The 19,835-nt window shown below is 44.9% G+C and overlaps 1 protein-coding gene across 3 annotated transcripts in view; it reads right to left on the bottom strand.

The window, feature by feature from the left end:
- The window catches only part of LOC120949620 (neurotactin), a 36,651-nt gene extending 24,083 nt beyond the window's left edge, over positions 1-12,568 (bottom strand). The window contains exons 1-2 of one of the 3 annotated variants that reach the window (XM_040367030.2): positions 12,465-12,568; positions 10,972-11,108 (exon numbers count right to left, since the gene is read on the bottom strand). The gene's annotated coding sequence lies outside the window, so the exon portion shown is untranslated. Of the gene's footprint in view, positions 1-10,971; positions 11,109-11,925; positions 12,399-12,458 lie in introns of those variants that run through there. The other 2 variants (XM_040367031.2, XM_040367032.2) reach the window with 2 other exon arrangements.
- Between the last annotated feature and the right edge of the window lie 7,267 nt (positions 12,569-19,835).

The following is a 19,835-nucleotide window of genomic DNA, read 5'->3' on the forward strand; positions in this document are numbered from 1 at the left end:
ACGGAAGCTCACGCCTGCAACAATAAACACTGATTGCGGAACCGTTTTGCTTTAATACATCTGTAAGGCCCTTTCTTTGGGAACCTCTTTTGGTCAATCTGGGACTGAGGGAGATCTGGAAGGATTTTCGTCACTTCACACTTTTAGGCCATTGCTCTTGGGCAACTCCACAAAACGAAAACAAAGTCCGAAACGAAGTGCACTGTCATCGACCGGGCAAGATCTGCTCTCCATGTGTCTACGGCATGGCGCAAAGCGGGTCAAACACATGCCATTTCCCTATGACCTCGTTGTGTGTCGAGTCTGTATGTCTGGCTGAGGAGCAACAAAACGGATCAAATCAAAATCCGATTTGCTCAACCGATGACACGCACGAGAAGATGCTGTTCCCACTGAAGGAAGATTGTTTAAGAGCGAAACCCCCCTAAATCCTAATGTAGACAGTGAGTAGACACTTTATACTCCTCTGATTTGAGCACTTCAAGCGTTGAATGAAACCTTAGATGAAAAGCACACATAAAGAAAGAAATCATTCCTTACATTTTAGTTCATTTGTCACCAAACGGTTTGATTTCACACAGTTTTTCACATGCCATTCGGAAACCACCCGAAGAAGACTTTGAGGTTGGTTTAGCTTCAGGGCAATCGTCCACCAACCGTGTGCTGCGATCGAACTCCATCAATTTTCACCTCCCCCCCCCCCCCCACATTCGCCTTCCAAACCAAACACAGAGCGACGCATAAATTGGTCAAAACAAATCTTGTTTTGTTTGGAAAGGTTTATTCTGCCCGATGATGCTGCTGCTGCTGCTGCTACTCTTCACATCAATCGTACAATCTTTAATTTCATTCCTTCCTTATATGAATGAAGGCAAGAAGCAGCGCCGACCCGATCCCAACTCCCCAACAAACACGTTCAGCGTACATCCACCACACTTCACAGATTTCACAGCTCGAGGGGCTTGCCAAGGAAGTAGGCTTGCCGATTCCTTTTTATTCCATTCCAAAGTATAGCAGCAGCAACAAAACAGAGGAGCCCACAATGTAGCAAGTCGAGAGTTTTTTTCTTAATGTTAAGCAACATTAAGATAGCGTGCGCCCGTTGAAGGAGGAAACATGCTGACGGCTTTTGGCATATGTTGTGGCTAGGGGTTCGGTACAACAGTACAACCTGAAGGGTGAAGAGTTGGACGGCAGGGAGACACAAGCCTACGCGACTCCGTTCGGTTTTGACAATGTTTACGACAGGAGACGTAGGCATAAACAAGAGCTGAACTGAAGACGAGAAAGAAAGCCCAAAAAAAAAAACAAGAAAGAACAACGCCGTCTCGAAGGCTCGCTGCTCCGGTTTCTCTAGCGAAGACGCTGGTGAAATCGTCTTTCCTGCCACGTCGTGTATCCAGTGCCGTAGATGGTGCGAAAATCCCAGAAGCAATCGTCCAGAGCCATTTCGGCAGACACGCCCGCGATGCCTGCGTTTTCGCGAACGATTGCGAACGAGACGGTTTTTAAAGGGATCGTTCTCTCGTTAAGGCCAGTGGGTGACGTATCGTTAAACTTTGAAACAAGTTCACGCGGTGTCCCCCATGGATTTGGCGGTTTGGAGCCTGTTTGTGAGCGGGTTAACCAGTCGGTGACAGGTAGCCGCGTTTAGCACTCTTGCTTCATTCCAGTGGGACCGGGGTAAAGTCTGCCGCGGTGACGTGCGTGACATTTGTCAAGTCTTATCGGTGGTATCTCTCTGCCGCAGTCTAGAAACTTCCAAATTCCAAGGCTTTGGAGTGTAGCACATGAGCAGTGAATCTATTCTGAGCCTAATTCCCAATTCCATATTATTAACACATAATAAATTAGGCTTTAGTAGTAAGTTGTTTAATGATCTATAACCTCCAGACGGTAGAAGTGAGCCAAAAAAACCCCAACAACGATAATTCCGTTAAAGACTAGCATATAAGAAGAACGTTCCAGACACTCTGCACGCCAAAAACGAAGAATCTTTCGCTATCCAACATTAAGATTTCAACGCACATCGAACGTTCTGACTTGGCAACCAAACGGTTACTTCCTGTAGCTTTTCAGGGCGTTGCGTGTAAAAAATCTCTCTTCTTCTCCAATCAAAAGGAAGATGTAGATGTTTTTCTTTCATGATTTAAAACCATCCCACCCAGTCTGCAAGCGGAGAGTGGCGATACCATATGTTGAAAATTGCGCCATTACGGAAGCTCACGTTTGGGGGTTTAGAAATGAAAAAAGAGCGCCGTCAGAACTTACCCAAACCGAGTGTGGCCGCGTTGGGGCGTGATGAAATAAAACCGGAAAGTAGTTTCAACACACACGCGTACCCCAAATCCATCATCCCACCGCACACACACACTCACACGCACAACCGATAAAGTGCGAAATTATTCGTGCCACAGGCGTAGAACCACACGAATGAACAAAACAAGATCGGTAAAGAATTAAACCAGGATGGAGAGAAGGCACAAAGAATTGAAAATGAACATCAACACAGGCTTCGTTTGGGGATGATCTCCAATCCGAACTCTCCCTGCCCCAAGGTGATCACGTAATGATGGACAACACACTCCACCACACGCTGCCACACCATCAATCAACTGAGTTCCCGCTAGAAGCCGCCGTTGCAGTTACTTCCACTGCTGGGAATGGGTAATTAGTTTAAAATGTTCTTTACGCCGGGGTAGTGGCGGTACCAAAACACTGAAAACTATCAGCAAACCACAAGAGTAAAAGCATTGCACCAGCTGGGATGCAGCCAGCTGGTACGTTGCTTATCGATCTTTACGATCCTACGAAGATCTTCAAGATATAAGAATGAAAGAAAACTAGAAATGAGATGCCAAATGGCACGAGAATTTCACCACATTATCGTGTTTTGGGTGGTATGTTGCGAAACAAACGAGAACGTTCTTGTGTTTTATGGCCTCCATCAAGGCACGATGCTAACGATCCTGACGACCCCCAGAAACTCGTTTAAACTCCAAACAGTGACATCTCCACGAGCTCCACATGTTTTGTTGCTCTACTTTAATGTTTTCGTTTCTCTGTTTAGCTGGTTCCTGTTTTGCTAACCTCACACAATAGTGCTCTGTTCGGTGTTTGGTTCGGTGCTCTAGGCAACACATGGAAAAGGAAATCAATGTACCATGTACTGCTGACTTCTGTACGTATCCCACCAAAATGTGGACCAAATTGCACACTGTTTACTCACAAACACAATGCGCTTGTTCGGTGTGGTCCTCCTGGCATTTTCCCCCAATTTCCCTTGTAATTCTCCAAAAAAAAGCGAGGAAGACGTGACATAACATGCCCTCACGGGGGAGGATGTTTTACCCCGCTGGTGGCGCAATAGAAGCTACCCTCTGTACAATGGATAATTGCGGTGAACGTACTCGTGCACCTAGAACTTCTCTCTATCACGCTGGAAAACTAGACAAAATGACCTCTTCCTATGTTGCCCTCTCCCCTCTTCCCGCACAAGCACACACACAATGTAATGACCGATTTGGTGGTGCGCGTTCTTTCCAAACCTCTGCCCTCCCCAAAAAAGGGCAATATTTGCTCGTTACGTAATTATCGTGGTAAGCGGCACGGAACGGTGGAAATATCGCCGAGCTCGACGCACACTGGTACAGAGAGTGTACGGTCCCCCCCCCCCCCCCATTGCTGACAAACATACCAGTGCCTTTAGTGCCACTCGAATGAAGACGGAACAATCGATCCCGGGGGTGCGCGATCCGCACGTCCCAGTGTCCCACGTCCCTTTGCGCGATCGCGGTACAGTATGGAGTAGTACGGTGAAGTTTACGATCTGCTCTGGAACGGTCGTCGAGTGCAGCTTACGTTCCGATTTGGAACACGGACGCAAACTTAGATGATCATGATCATCAACCTGCGGAGTCCCCTGACTCTGGGTTGCGGGTTGGGTGCACATCCCGCATCTGGGGACGTGCGATTACATGTTTTCTGTTTTATACCGCTCCACCTACAATGCTTATGGTGGGTGCTGCACGTGTCTCGTCCCGTTCGTTTTCCCTTTGCGGGGTATTCTTCCATTCCGGTGTGGCGTCGTAGTAGCACCGGTACGGTTCGATGAATCCGAGAGGTCTAGGGCATGGACCGTGCACTCCATTTAACTCCGAACTGAAAGAGCACGCCGACAACGACGACGACCGACGACGTTACCGTTTGTGATACGAAATTCTACACAAAATGGGATCTAATGCTGGTCTGTGTGCCGGTTGTATTCTAGGCACGATTTGAGGTCTTTAGAGAAGAACATTGGACGTTGGAAAGCGAACAAGACAGTAATGTCAAACTCTTTCCAATATGGAATGTAAACGAGATCGTCTAGATCTTGCACAAACAAAATCAAAGCTGAACAGTATCTCAACATTATTGTTTTATACGCTATGTCTCCTTTGTTCGACATCTTTGCCATAAACAAAAGCCTGCGCTATTCGCTATCTAACACAAATGTTCTCGTAAATGTTCAGTTTGCGGCATCACAACAAAAACCCTTATCCCACCAACGCTTGATAGGTTCGACACTTTGAGGTCTTCGTTTCCTGCCGCGCTCTGTCTCGCACATCTCTTCCTCTATATCATCATTCTTGTGAGTTTGTTTAGAGTAGAGGGCGATGGGTGGATGCCACTCTGCAAAAGAGGACACGATCTGAAAGCCCTTATTGTGTTGTCGATCGATAATGTTCGATCAAGCAAGGAAAGACGAAGAAACCAGCGACGATCGTGCGGGGCAATCAGTTGAATTGAATAAACATACACACATACAAACACACACACACACACACACACACACACACACACACACACGTATGCATCGCTTCCAATCTAATCAACCTCGCAGACCCGCAGCCTGACCCCTAACTGGTTGAAAATAATGTTCGCTGTGTTCAATTCCATTCGGAGATGCCGATGCCACTACACAAATCTAACACCCAACGATGATCGTGTGTGTGTTGGTGTTGGAGAACCGACGTAGGTATAGGAGATGTGTATCGGAAGAATCGATCTACTCCCCACCAGCTGACGGGCGGCTCGCAACGGGTGTGGATTATACCCGCTGACCCGCTAATGCTGCCGATGCTCTCGGCAAGTCTTCAACGCCCTCAGCAACAGCAGCAGCAGCAGCAGCAGCAGCAGTACAACAAATCTTCTATCTTCTCAGAATCGATCGAACCAATCAAGTGCAACACAGGGGTAAAGAGATCGAGTTCACCACAGGCACTCGAGAATGCAACCCACCCAAAACGTGAAGTCCGTTAACTCGGTCCAATTATTATAACGATGCACTGTGCAGTTGGTCAGAGTTTTCCGGCCCAAATTGGAGCATCGGAGCAAGCACGGGAGCTTCTGGGCATGGAAAGCCGTTGGACAGATGCCAAGCTGGAAATGATTAATTTTATGAGATTATGACGCTCGCCCGATGACAGTTTATCGATTTCAACTCCAAAGAAGGGTGAGTTTACGACGAATGAAACGAATCATCTCTCCAAGCTATGTTTGGCCCTCGTGTGGACAACGTTTTTACGATTATTGGGTTTAATGATCGTTATCGACTACCCCGAGGGCCCCACTCAAAGTCGGTGCCCGTTGAGCTCGTAAAGATCACCTCTTCCAATTTCGGGGAGGCAGCATAATAATTGGTAAGTCTCCCAAGTTCCTGGAAGACGTCCAGATTTTACACTAATGACAGTGCTGCGGAATGTCTCGCTAGAACCAAAACAACGGCGGACACACTTTGAGACATTCGGGTCAAGTGTTTTAAAAGCAACACACCATTATCGATCGATTAGGAAAAGGTTCTTTTAATGGGTGACCAGAGAACCGTAGAATTAGAGAAAGCGACAAATTAAGCACTGTTTTACGCGAGCAAAGATCAAATGTGTCTCCGAACGGTTACGACATAGCAGGTTATTTTTCTTCATCTATTTTTTTTTTGAAATTTTAACAAATGTGACAGACTCATAAACCCATGAGGAACGTGTTTCCTCCCCAATGCTACAGACTTAATGCTTCTGCACGATGATGGCCCTTTAATGTTGGTTCACGCGCTCGCACACTCGCTCGATCGTGCATCAAACGAAACGAAACGAAGCTGGCTGTTAAATTGAATTCCAACAGCTTTTTTGGGGGGGTTTTGTGTGCCGTTCTGGGCGTTCTTCCCTCCAATCCATCATTGCGTAATTTGTCCGTTTCGCTACATTGTAACCACACGCGCAGGATGGGTTGGGACGCCAAAATGTAGAACAATCTCAGCGCTTTTTGCTTTTTTGTTCCTCTCTCTCTCTCTCTTTTTCAGAGGTGTCCTCTTCCTGGTGGGGATTCTGCAGGTAGACAGACCCTCGGAAGAGAAGGTAGCTGGCAGCAGGCCCACAGAGATATCTCGTTAAATATTTAGCTCCGGATGAAAAATGAGTTGCCATTGGCCTCTAGTAGAAGGTTGATTTCAGGCTCAGGTCCGTCTGTTTGTACGTGCCGTTCCAGCAAATCTTACCACCACCAGCAGCAGCAGCAGGGTAGCTAATCAACCGAAGCTGTGGGTAAGAAATGGATTCGTGCAGAGAGATTTCAACATCCCTCGCGCACACGAGATCCGCTGACCGCGCGTATACCGTTGCTGGTGAAGGTGAAGAAATTAGTTGCTTGCTATCGAAGGAACGGATCGCACGGGAAGGAAGAAAGGTTCAACGAACCTGGTGGGGCATGTGTTTCGTGGGGTGAGGATGGGATGCGAGTCTTGTATCGATTTACGCAGCATTACGGCCAGTAATTAGTGTAATCGAGCTGCGTGATACGTGATTGAAGGTGGAAGTTTTGGGTTGTCTCTTGAGGGAAGAATATTTGCCCAGCCGAGTTTTCAAGTTTTGGTGAAAGTCTTCTGAAGGAATAAATCGCATGAAAGTAAAAATTGTCTATCGGCAAATGAATTGCCCGGAAATTCGGACCCTTTTCCCTCTCTTCGCAGCTAGAGCATCGGTTACAAACACTCCTTTCCACACACAAAGCGTTAGTTTGTAGTACCATTTTTATGCTACACACCATGCTCTGTCCCCTCGGCAGAATAGGAATCGAATTTTATAACGTGGCGCCTGTGTGTGTGCATGTACGCAACACAATCGTACGCAAGCAATTCGATTCCGTGCGTTCCTTCCCGTTTGCAAACGCCAGGCGAACCTTTTTCCCCCTTTTTTCCAGCATTCTCGGACAGGGGTTCGCCGTTTGGGTAATAATGAAAGCTCGATCAACCAAACAACAGCAATATTGAACCAAAAAAAAAAAAGGGTGTCCGTGGTGGAAAACGAGCAGCGCGCGTTCGAGCACACTCACGTTCCGAGCTGTGAACGTTTAAGCTTCCTCTGCGTGCTGCCGTTCGGGAGGGGTTGAATCACAGGACCAATGAACCACGAACGGAACAGGATGTAGGGAGGGTTGCACTTCCCACTGTAGCCAATGCACGGAAAATGAGACTGAACCGGGGAGGGAGAAAACAAGCGAACGCGTTCACAAAATGACGGACCGTAGTACGTAGTGTGAGGACGACGACGACGCTGACGACTAACACACAACGTACGAAGGATTTAAAGGCTTCCTTGGTGCAGTTGCATTTTTTTTTTACTCTGTGTGTGCATACATCGTCCGTATTCGATTCGATTGCATCGCGCTTTTGTGGGACATCCTTTTCCTGGTCGAACGAACAGAGCCACACACACACACAGGAGCTGTACAAACGATTCTTGCCTAGGAGCATTTTTTCCAATTAATTTCCACACCACCAGCGCGCCATGGAGATTGCGAGCGCAAGCGACGAACGTGGAACGTGGAAAGGCAACTTTTCCAACCAGCAACGAAACATCCGCTTCGTACAATGGAAAATTGTTTCGCTTTTTTGTTGTTGTTGTTGTCAAGCTTTTATTGGCTTCCTTTCTGTTCCCCCCTTAATGGAAATGGTGACTGTTTGCGCACAGCTCGCCTCAATCGTTTGAGCGCTTGAACCGGCGAGACGCAATCATACACGAGCGCTGTTGTGGGAACGCAAGGACGCTTTCTCATGTCCCCGGGGGTTAATATGATTCGGTAAAGCATGAGTTATAATGAAGATAAGAGAGCCACGCCACGGACATGACGAGGCATGTTTTCGATTGTAATAATGTTGCACTCGCGCAATTGAAAACTACATGTCATAGGTATATGGGAATGGGTTTTCTGCTGAAGTATGTCCATAATGAAACCCCTTTTAAGCGAAACCCACAAACACGGCGGGTGTTTGTTGTGGACTAGTAATTGAAAGTGTAATGATCGCCCCAGATGAAGGTGCTAAAAAGTGGTTGATGACTCATGCAAGTGACAGGGAAAATTGTTTTAAATTCGTAATTTAAAAAGACTTGGAATTGTCAATAAATTAGGACTTGAAAAAAGCACACAGAATCGTCCTTTATGACAATATAGCCACGCACAAAGCACCATAAACCAGTCCATATAAAACTACACACCTAAATTATTCACATTCGCATGAGAAACGGAGCAGGCTGTACCAGTGGGTTTATTTTTTCATTCCTTTGGCCTGCCACATAGTGTCCCTGTGCCTGTGTGTTTGGGACGATATCTTCCGTACCGGATAGTGCTAAATAAAAGATGAGCCTCGTGGAACTGAGTACGGCCGTGCTAGGCCAGGTAGTATCGCGACATGAAACATTACCTTCAATTCGTTTGAGGTGTGTGATGTGTCTTCTAGGTCTTATAAACCAAGATCCTTGAAGGTTCAGGCGGCCAGGTAAAGACCACGTCGTGGAAAGCGAAAGCCCCCGTATCGGGAGGGGTTTTCTAAAAAAAAGGGGTAAGCGAAAGTTTTATTGTCACACGGTCACAGATTACGTAGAGCTTGTTCGGAGAGGGCGAGAAGGTCAAATTGGTCCGCTCTTTTTACCAAACGTTCGTAATTAATAACGACGCTCAACATGGCGACTATGTCAAGGACGATCTCCTGTGGGTTTCCCGAGGATCATACCCTGCTACGAATCTTCCTTTATTTGTGATTTTTTAAAGTATTGGTTTTAAAAATGGAAAAATGAAAATCATATGTAAAATCATTCCCGCAAGTTTTAAAAATATTAAAAAAAATATAACAACAACAACGAAATGCACAAAAAAATCTTTTAATCAGGCAAAACACGTCCTCCAGAATACGGCTAATGAGAAGCCAACCATCCAAAACTAACTGCCAAGCACCATCGCTCTCATCTCTCCTCAAAGGAAGAAAATGTCAATTCCCAAACCCACGGAGCATTTTTTTTTTGCGTGGAGTGCGGCTACAAGACGCCCATATATACGCATCCTTTAGCGGCACCAAAATAATATCCGCAACACATGAATATTGCATTCGAACGGCGACTACCGCGACCCAGCGGCACAAAAAGCCGTCTCTACGGCAGCTGTCAGCAAAGAAACCGCTGTCTCTCACACACAGACAGACAGACAGACAGATAGACACGCAATGGCACCGGCCTGTGCGCGTATTGCGCCATCTCGGTGTAAAGGACCTCCTCTTTGCCCTTTTCGGGATCGCACTGCTGAAGGGGCAAAGCAGAAAGAAGGAAAGAAAAAATTGGTAATGAACGCGCTTCAGCATATGGTGTTGTTTTGGAGGAGCATGCTTTTCATGTGCTTTGTGACTGCATGTGTGTGTGTTTCAATTTTACGATTTTCTTTCACACACAAGCGCGATAAGAACATCCTCCAGGAGGACGTGCGAAGAGCTGTCTTCAAAGATGTCCTTTTTACTTGTACATACACAGCGCATGCTACGTCACTGTATTTGTGACCGGCTAGCAATTTGTGTGAGTGTGTGTGTCTGTGACGCGATTGATGCTGTGTGTCTTCTCTAGCCTACGGCCCACTTTGATGATAAAAAATGCAACTAAAATTCCGTTCTTTTTCCGCCCCACGGCAACGGAGTTTTTCAGACGGTTTTCGCTTCTAAAATAGTTTTGGGGGACCAAAAGGCGACATAAAGTGATGGGGGGGAAGCGTCGAAAACCACATCAACAAAATCTCACCACCATTTACGGTCCTTCCAAATTTACCGTGTGTATGTGAGATCCCCCCGATACATAAAACTGTCCCATTTCAGCCGACAGGATTACATACTTTACCGTGTTTATTGCAGGGCCGCCACTAAGGGTCGGGTTTCCCCATCGCAGGGCGTGATGAAGGGAGCGGCAGAGAGAAAAACTATTTGCCCATTCAAAGCGATAATCCACAGACAGAATTTTCCATTTTCCAAGCCTGCTTTTGTCTTGAAAATTTGCTCGCAAACGAAGAAAGGGAAGCAAAAGCGATTTTCGATTAACACCGCGCGGCCTACTTAGCACGAACTTTAGCCATAGTGCAAATTTTCCCCCCGTTCCCGGGTTACCCCTTGTGTTTGGGCCTAACAATTTCGCGTGAAATATTGGCACACATACAAACACACACGGCCAATCATCGAAAGTGCATTGATGCATCATTAAATATAGAAATCTGTTAGCACCGTTTTTCTCCCCCTGTGGCGGATTCGGCATGTGGATTATATGATGACGCGCGGGGTTGTTTAGTTTTACCGGCACGCACACACTCACACACACACACACATACACCGTGGGTTGTTGGTTGGTCGTTTTGGATCGATAAATGCAATTCCCTGCCCCAGGATGGTGCCGTGCCGGGTGTCGCAGCACACTGTTCGTCGCCAGGGAGAGAATGGTTTGGTTGTTTTTCCTCCCCTAGCGGAGCGTTCACTTCGGTTTGGTTTATTGCTGAGTGAATGGACCAAAAAAACGGCCGGGAAAATCCGGAAAGGAAAATCTGTTGAATATTCTAACCCCGGACGAGGGGAAAGAAGCAGAAGAATTATGACTGGAGAGTTTTTTTTGTTATATTTTAGCGTTTACTTACCAATTTGGCCGGTGTTTGAAGTGATACGATTGTAGAAATTGTTCTTCAGCTACTATTGAGCACTTAAGGGAGTTTATTTTTGAACACTTTAGAACGAATTTTACGTTTGTTCACTATCGGTCTCTGTTTGAACTATGCTGTAAAATGGAAGTAAAAAAAATTGTAAAAAAAACAGTTTTCAACGAATTAAAAGCTAATTTCTGCTGTTTTTGCTCGTTGTCCACCGCACTAGTCCTCCGGGAAAATTTAGCAAAACAAAACACAAGCATCAATATTCCAAGCAACTTGACACACACATTTGGCACACACACACACACACACACACACACACACACACACACACACACACAAGCACACATGTAAACTATCGTTTTGGCCGTCTTCGTTTGCCGGTGTGCGTGTGTATGCGTTACGCGTACGCGCGCTGCGTTACGGCGTGTGACGATGAATCACATAAATTTCCCGAGCATTCGAGCGAATTTTCACCCCAAGTAGGCGCCTTTTAGCTGTGCGTTGCACTGGATGCCATGAAAATGTATGACACATTTGGTTCTGCCGGCGCCTGGAACGCGGGCAAATAATCGTCACTAGTTTATACTTTTATATTAGTCGGGAGATGGGATGGAAGAAAACCCGATTAAATAAAAAAAGGAATCGGCATTACACACACAAACGGACACTCTCTCTCTTACACACATACACACACACGTACACACATCTAGGCTGTGTTTGAGGTTAGCTTGTTTGTTTCCTTTGCTTTTCGGGTTGTTTTTCGTTGCCAAGCGGCAGCACCATTTCTTCCTTTTCACACTATATCCTTCCAGTTTTTTTGGAGGTTATTTTGTAATGGTCTTCGTGTAGGTGATATCCTTTGCTGTATTTTATTTTTATCTCCTCTTTCTCCCTTTCTTTACTCACACACACACACACACACACACACACACACACACATACACTTTTTGCTTCACAATATCCTTTTTCGCTTTCCTGTGCGCGGTGTTACAGAAAAAGCAAACCACGTCAACGCTGACCAAGACGAAAGCAACGAAAAGCACTGGGCGGCTTTCTGCACGGTAGCATAGAAACGGGATCCGTTTTTCTTTGTCGCTCGTTCTCTCTCGCTCGTTCTGCTCCTGCTTCAGGGCACAGACTTGAAACTTCCGACCGAAAAGGCTTCACTGACGCGCGCGCGTGTTGGCGGTTGCCTTAGTTACACGCCCGTCGTCGCATACACACCCAGAGCCACCACACCACACACACAGGACCAGACACGCATCTCCCCCCACAATCACACTCACACATACACCGTTTCATCCCATTTCTCTAACATCCTTCTAAAAAAAACATCCTTCCTCTTCAGCTTCAGCGTCAAAAAGGGAAGGGAAGGTGTGCGCGCGCGCGCTTTTCGCCCTCCGACGTCTTCTTCCCGGCAACTATCGACCGTTTTCAGAAACGCGTCCCATACACACACACACACACACACGCACACTTACTCAGCAGAAGCACACTCCGGAACACACTTAGCACTGGCAGCACCGACGATACACAACCGCGTTGGCTCGCGCGTTCAAACATAATAAACCGGGAGGGAAAACATAAAACATGACGCCGCGGCTATGCTTCCTCTTGGCCAAGCGTGCCGGCTGCTGCTCTATTGCGTGCACGAGAGTGAGAGAGATGAAGCGTTCGTTCGTAGAGCGTTAGAGAAAAAGAGAGAATGTAAACAGTACCTTTCCTATGCTATGAAGTAAGAAAGGGAGAACACTACTATAAGCGAGCGAGAAGCCAAACAGCTATGCTCTCCCGATGTTGTTGTCTCTTTTGTGCACAGCAGTTCATTTATTTTCTGTCCTGCTCGGGGCCGAGTAAAAAAACCGTTGAGAATCGTTTGAACTTTTGGAAGCGAGAGAGAGAGAGAGAGAAAGAGAGAGAGAGAGAGAGGGATCATTTTTCAACGGTTATGCTGCCGGTCTAAGTTATGCTGGCTTATGCTGCAGGGCTTGGATGCAGCACGGAGAGAGCATTATTTTTTTCCCGAGACCCGTTCAGGTGGGTCGAAAAGTGACCTACCTTATATGGGAAATTATGTGTTTAATATAGATATTTTCAATTCAATATTTGAATTTATAAAAAAAATAAACAAATTATTAACTGTCATACTTTTCTGGTAAAAAAACACGTGCTTTAAGTAATTCTTAAACTAAAAACTATCTCATTAAGAACCAAATTAGTTCATCCCTGCTTAGTTCTAGTTCCTCTTGCACCGCTTAGCCACTAGTTTCGTAGTGTTATGCTCAACTAGTCGCTGTGAATAGGAATCAATTCGATTCCAATTAAAATATTTCCCGTCAATCTCCTCTACCCTCCCCAGCAGGTAATTCGGCTAAAACCTTTCATCGACAACTAGGTCGATTCATATATCACGTTTTACCCCAACTAAATACCATAACTGATATCCATCCGGCATGCATGCATACCGGACGCACAATGCGTTTGGTGGATGTGGATGCTTCTGTTTCCCTTTTTCCCATGTGTTGCTATGATCCTGACTACCCAACTCAAGCCTAGAGAAAGAGAGACAGCCAGAGAGAAAGAAAAGATCGTACAAAAGGAGCGAAAGGTATGCGGCACCGGTGGGTAATGTTATGCTACAGCGGAGCAATATGCGTTCGCGTTGCGCTGGAAATCAAATCGACGTTTTTTTTTTCTTCTTTTCGTTAATGTTAACTATCCACGACGAAGGAAATCGTACCGTACAAAACACACACACAAGCACACGCAGAGGCTGTCCGTTTAAATGGGCTCCCTTTTTTTTTTGGTTGGGCCCATAATTTAGATTTCCTTTTTCGAGGCTTCGAAGGCTTCCCGGGGCCCTTACTAACGCTCACACACTCGCGCACACAACCACAGGTACCCAAAGCAAAAGGGCTCACGAGATACACGAGGAACCGATAGAGAAACAATAATCAGCCAAACACTTTGAAAAGAAGAGAAAGAGAGAGAAAGACATAGATAGGGAGGAGAAAAAGGATCTTGCTGCTGCTGCTTTTACGGATAGCGCGCACACACACGGGAGAGGTTAAAGGTAGAAAACATTACAAACTACCTTTGAAAGTGGAATTAAAACTCCACTCCTGGCAAATGGTTTACATATCGCCGGGATGAAAGTGTTTGCGGTGGAAAAATCTGTACCTATCGTCTACGCAGCTTTTACGCGGGGTAGCGTTTTTCCACCTTCTAAACGGGAGCGCGTGAAATGCCAGCGTGAGTGTGTCCTGGCACAAAGCAGCTAAAGCTAATGCGATGCGATGCGCGGGCACGTTTAAATAATTTAACGCCCTTTGGATGGGTCGTTTGAGGTGTTTCTACACTCCCAACTTTCCGAAGATTATTGTAAAAATTAAATTAAACGATAGTTGTGTGCGTTTTTGACCACTTTTAGACATTTACGACGGCACGAGACATATTTTATGTCATTTGTGCGCATTTAAGGTCGAATTGCCGAAGCTTTAAGTAATTAACCATGTAAACAGTATAATTGGCATGTCCAAAAACTAATATTTCTACAGATATATCCTACAAATCTGTACAGAAAAAGTAATAATTCTATAGCCTAAGCAAAGAAGCAACTAAACCCATTAGCGCCTTTTCATAGCGCCATCTACTGAGGAGTAGCAGAACTATACAGTGTGTTGGAAGGAAGTAAAATTAAATACCTTTTCTTCTTATTTGGCGCAACAAACGTAGGTCCTGGGTAGTCCAGGGTAAGTCACTAATAAGCTTGACTATCTCTACTTGATGATGTCTCACATTGCAGAACAAGTCAATCAGGATCGGTACCCATATGGGGCTTGAACTGATGACGGACATGTTGTTAAGTCGTTCGTGGTATCGATTGTACCAAGGGAAAGACCAGTTGAATTAGCTATTTGTTTCAACTAGGTAGAGAAAACTTTACACAGGCTGTACTTGTGTTACGCGTTTATGTACCTAGGACACTTCGCAACTACTATTTTACCTTTGAAATATATGGGAGTTAATTGTTCTCATTTGACACATTAATTATAGAATGAAAAAAACCACTTTGTTAAAACTACTAACATTACTAAAACATCAAAAATGTGTAATTATATATTAAATCTATTAAATTTCATAGAAATACACACATAATTACACCAAAATTACCTTTTTATGCAACCCTTTATTTCCGTCCGTAAAGCGCAAATTTAAAATTACGAGCGTATTTTTTTTATATTAATTGCTCACGAGAAGAAACAATGTAAATGTACACGAGAGAGAAGGCAAGGAGTATGAATTGTATTAAGCGACAGGCCACGAAAGAAGCCTGAGTGACCGAGAGGTGGTGCTTAGCCAACTTAGCTAGGCCTAATAGAGCGCATCTATCGCCATACGAAGGAAGCGGAATAGAGTGATGACCCTACGACCTACGAAATACAATCCTTGTAAATCGTCTCTGAATCATCTCAATCCTTTGGAGCAGAGATACTTGGACAGAAGACCAGATGATACAGGCATATTCCAGTATGGACCGGACCCAGCAACAATATAGGTACTTAAGACAGAAAGGATCGCGAATTTCAGTGGATATACAACAAATATGATCAAGACATTTGTATTAACGGTGTAGTTCGGAAGCAAGCTGTTGCTTCTCTTATGATATCATTTAAAAAAAAATTAACAATGCCAGTAAAGCATGTGAAAATGTAGATTTATAGCACATCTAACGGCTCTTGCGATAAAATATTCTAAACATTACAACGCTTACTCTGAAAATAACTGTTTTTATCAGAAATTAAAAGAAAAGAAAAAACGCACGTTTTCATTTATATTCAATACTAGTCCAGCACATCAATCACCCCAGATCACCAATGATCACCAATGATCAAAGCCAGTGATGGACTTTGCCTCTTCCGAAACCATCCAACCAACCCGATCACCGATTCATCGGCATCAGGGCTGGCTGGTATGGTAACATTTTTACACGTTCACCTCTTTACCTGTAGCTGTCGCGTCCACTTTCCGATGTCCTCTTCTCCGAGAGCCAGAGGCAGAGTAGTCAGCGGGGCAACTCGGTCGTCGGTTTGCTCAGGCCGTAAATGCTTTCACGCGTCACGCCAGACCGAAACTGCTGAGGGACAATCCTCGCGAAGTTCTTGACCTCGGTCATCGCGTCGGGATGTCAATCGGTGTGTACGTTGGGCTCAATCGATCGGACCGGTTCCCGGTCCGGAACCGTCGTTTGTTCTTGTCCAATGATGCGCATCAAGGCTTGTTTTTTTGTTATTGCTTTCTCTCTTCTAACACAGCTCGGCACATTACACCTTCGCGCTTCAAGTGACAGTGACACTGCTGGAATGGGCTTTTGGTTGTGTGCTCCAAAAGCGGTTAGTGCATCGACTATAAATGAATTTAAAATACCAAATTTATCTTTTAAATGTTTCCAGTCACGATCATATCTTCTGCTAAACAGATCCAACAACATTAAGCCATCGGATTTGTAATTTGTAAATAATGTTTAACGAGCAATTCCAAATAATATAAACAATAATCACCCAAAAACGATCAATAAGGTGCCATTTTTCAAATCTTCCACCCTCCCTATCTTGCTGTGGCAAACGGTGCGGAGAGTGTAGAATTTAAATAAAATGCTCCACCCCGCTTTCCTGCCATCCTCAACCAGCCATCATCATACCATTTCAAACCTAACACCTTTTTATCTCGTCCATTCAATTAATCATCCGTAACAGTGCGCTCCGTCCCTACGCCACTCGGCTTTGGGAAGTTCAGGAAGTGTTGCCCCGTGCAAGTGTTGCCGGTACATGACAGCGTACATCTGTTGACAAGCCCCCTCGATGTAAAAACAAACGATCCTATGAGCGAATGTGCATGGCCTGCTGCTTGTGGGATGATGTGCAAAAACGGAGATGTGCAGACAAATCGCTGCAACCATAGCGCCCCTGAGATATGACAACGATGATGGTGGTGATGATGGTGACAAATTAAAATTCGCTACTGTAGGAGGTGAAAGAATCGGAAGTGGACATACATAAAAGAGGATGTAGAATTAGGAATTCGATGTTACGATTTCATGGACTTACAAACGCTCTGTTCTAATCGCTTTCTGTGTTTATCCGTATCATTGCGGTGGCAGTTGCTCCAAGGACACAGGATTGTCAACTTACAACACAAACTTCCCAAAACCAAATCTCCCATTACAATCCTTATGAAATCCATTCCAATCTGTTTCCAGTTCCCCTTGCCGTTTTTTTTCCGGCAGCCTTAAATTGCGCAACCGTGTCTCGTGCCGATGCTACCCAATGCTTGCGTGTGCGCTTTTGCGTTCGTACCAGGTGCGAGTGCGAACGCATCACGAGCCTTGTACCATCCCAGGGTTGCTGGGATGCAGGGTTGCTTTTGTCAAGCGTGCAGCCACCAGGATACCCAGAGCAAAGGGAGATTACGATGCCGACTGACATTGGTAAAAGCGATGTCGGCAGGCGGGCCCAGGCCTTCTGGATAACGGGGCAGATGTCCGCATCCGATCACAAATCTTTTCACAGAATGTGCCACACATCATCATCATTGCCGACGACGCCACCACCACCACCACCATCATCATTGTCATAATTCGTGGTAGCTGCAATTCAGTTTCGGTACGGTACGGTAAAGACGGCCCTACGACACGGGGAAAAAATGGCCTTTTATAGCCATCATTTTGTGTTTGTGTTTGATGTCTGTTTGTGGCACGGCACAGCATCAGCAGTTTAATGCAGGCAGGCAGGCGATCGTATTGAGATTGAAATTGGCAAAAATAAATACGATAAAACATTGATTTTGCTGCCGATCTGATTCAATGCTATAACCTTCAACATTCAATATGCTACGACAAACAGTGGGCTTGAGCAAAGGGCACAATTGATCGTAAACAGAGTCATGGAATGAATCACCTTCCCTGTCCATGCTTGACACAACCATACTTGACGATCTCTGGTTCTGGTCGGTCTGATTAAATTAGACGGGATTAACCTCTGCGTAATGGAGCACAGGCGTGGAATTTGATGATTCAGAAGAAGGGGTGCTGCTATGCTGATTGCTATCAATTTCTTCCAAGAATTTAATCGATCAATCAACGATCAAGTGTAATTGATGAAAGAAATGCCTATCGTGTTAATACATTGTTCTATCGATTGATGATTTGTTGAGAAAAACAATATCCAGAGTTACATAGTTGCCCAAGGAGTTCTGCATATTTCCCGAAAAAAAATTAATAAATTTATTATTCAATGAGTGTTTCACATATTTTTAACTCAAACCGTGGAATGAATCTTAAAAAAATGGTGTAAACCAGGCAATAGATAAAAAAAGATGCTATTTTAAATCTAAGAACTCTAGCTCTATGCGTATAATTGCAATAAATGTTACTTTACATTATCTGCAAATGAATCATTTCTCATTAAAAGTATACCATATATTCGTCGTTTGTGATCGATCGGTTTGATGTTTGAAGGAGGAAACAAAACATACACCAAACAACACACATTGTCTGCTCGTTACGCTTCGCTGGGTGAATAAAGTGGCCACGTTGACGCTTTGCGCTTTGAGTTCCGGAAGGTGCGATCATTCAAGGCCAAACATTCCGCACACACCGTAGAGAGAGCGTTGTATGGTGTTGATCGATTGGGTGTTAACCGTTGTCGTAGGCGACACGTGTAGAATTGAATGTTTTTGAGGCGTGAAATTATGGGAAATTAGAGGAAAAATATATACTATTTTCGTTTTTTTCATTACAATTCGAATAATTTGATTAAGAAAATTCAATTTACTCAACTGATTGCAAATAAGCCAAGCAGACGCAGCGCCGTTTGGCGGCAACAAACTCCGATAGTTTGAGAAGCACTGAACAAGCAACGACTTGCGCAGGAAATATTTCAAGTCCAATGCAATGCAATGTTGTATGCAATATATTCTGTCCAACTTTAACGGACAACTAAACGTGGCGCGCCTACTACGTCGGTCTCGTAGTACAGTCGTCAACTCGTACGACTTAACAACATGCCCGTCATGGGTTCAATCCCTAAATAGACCGCGCCGCCATACGTAGGACTGACTATCCTGCTATGGGGGGAATCAATCAGTCACTGAAAGCCAAGCCCACAAGTGGGTACAGGCAGGCCTTGACCGACATCGGTTGTTGAGCCAAAGAAGAAACGTGGCGCGCAATAAATTTTAAAATCGTCAATCATTTCCTTAGCACATGTTGAAACAATTAATTTAATGTTGAGATAAAGCACAACAATTGTTAATAACAAGTAAAGGGGAGTTGAAGAAGCAGGCTAATAGCGCTAAATCAAAAGCTGGAAGATAATAAAATAATATTTTTTCATACATGGATCGTATCGTAATGGCTCAAGGTCATTTGAAGTGAAATGAATAATTCATGTTGTTTTCCGGGTTTTCGGATAGCATATTGATGACGAAATGGGTTGAAAGAGACACGTAGCCCTCTACAATTGACCCTGAAATTATGCCTACAACTTATTTCCAAACAATTCACCCTTCTAGACAGACAGAATTGTTGTTATCGCCGTACATTCAAGAGATGTTGGCTCAGCAAAACCTCAAACACGTGTTGATTGTTACGCCAACTGTCATCGCGTGATACAGCGTCTTTACTGTTGATTCAGCAAATACTCCGCCGCTCGGCGACTCGCTCGTTTACCAAACCCCTTGGCCAGCGCCAATCAAAGTGACGTACAAAAAAACAACAAACAAATGATAGCAAACCTAAACATCAATGTTAGCGATTCTTTTGCCATTTGAAATTCAATTTCACTACACCACGA

This window comes from Anopheles coluzzii, chromosome 2, assembly GCF_943734685.1.
Source record: "Anopheles coluzzii chromosome 2, AcolN3, whole genome shotgun sequence".
In the NCBI taxonomy this organism is placed as follows: domain Eukaryota; kingdom Metazoa; phylum Arthropoda; class Insecta; order Diptera; family Culicidae; genus Anopheles; species Anopheles coluzzii.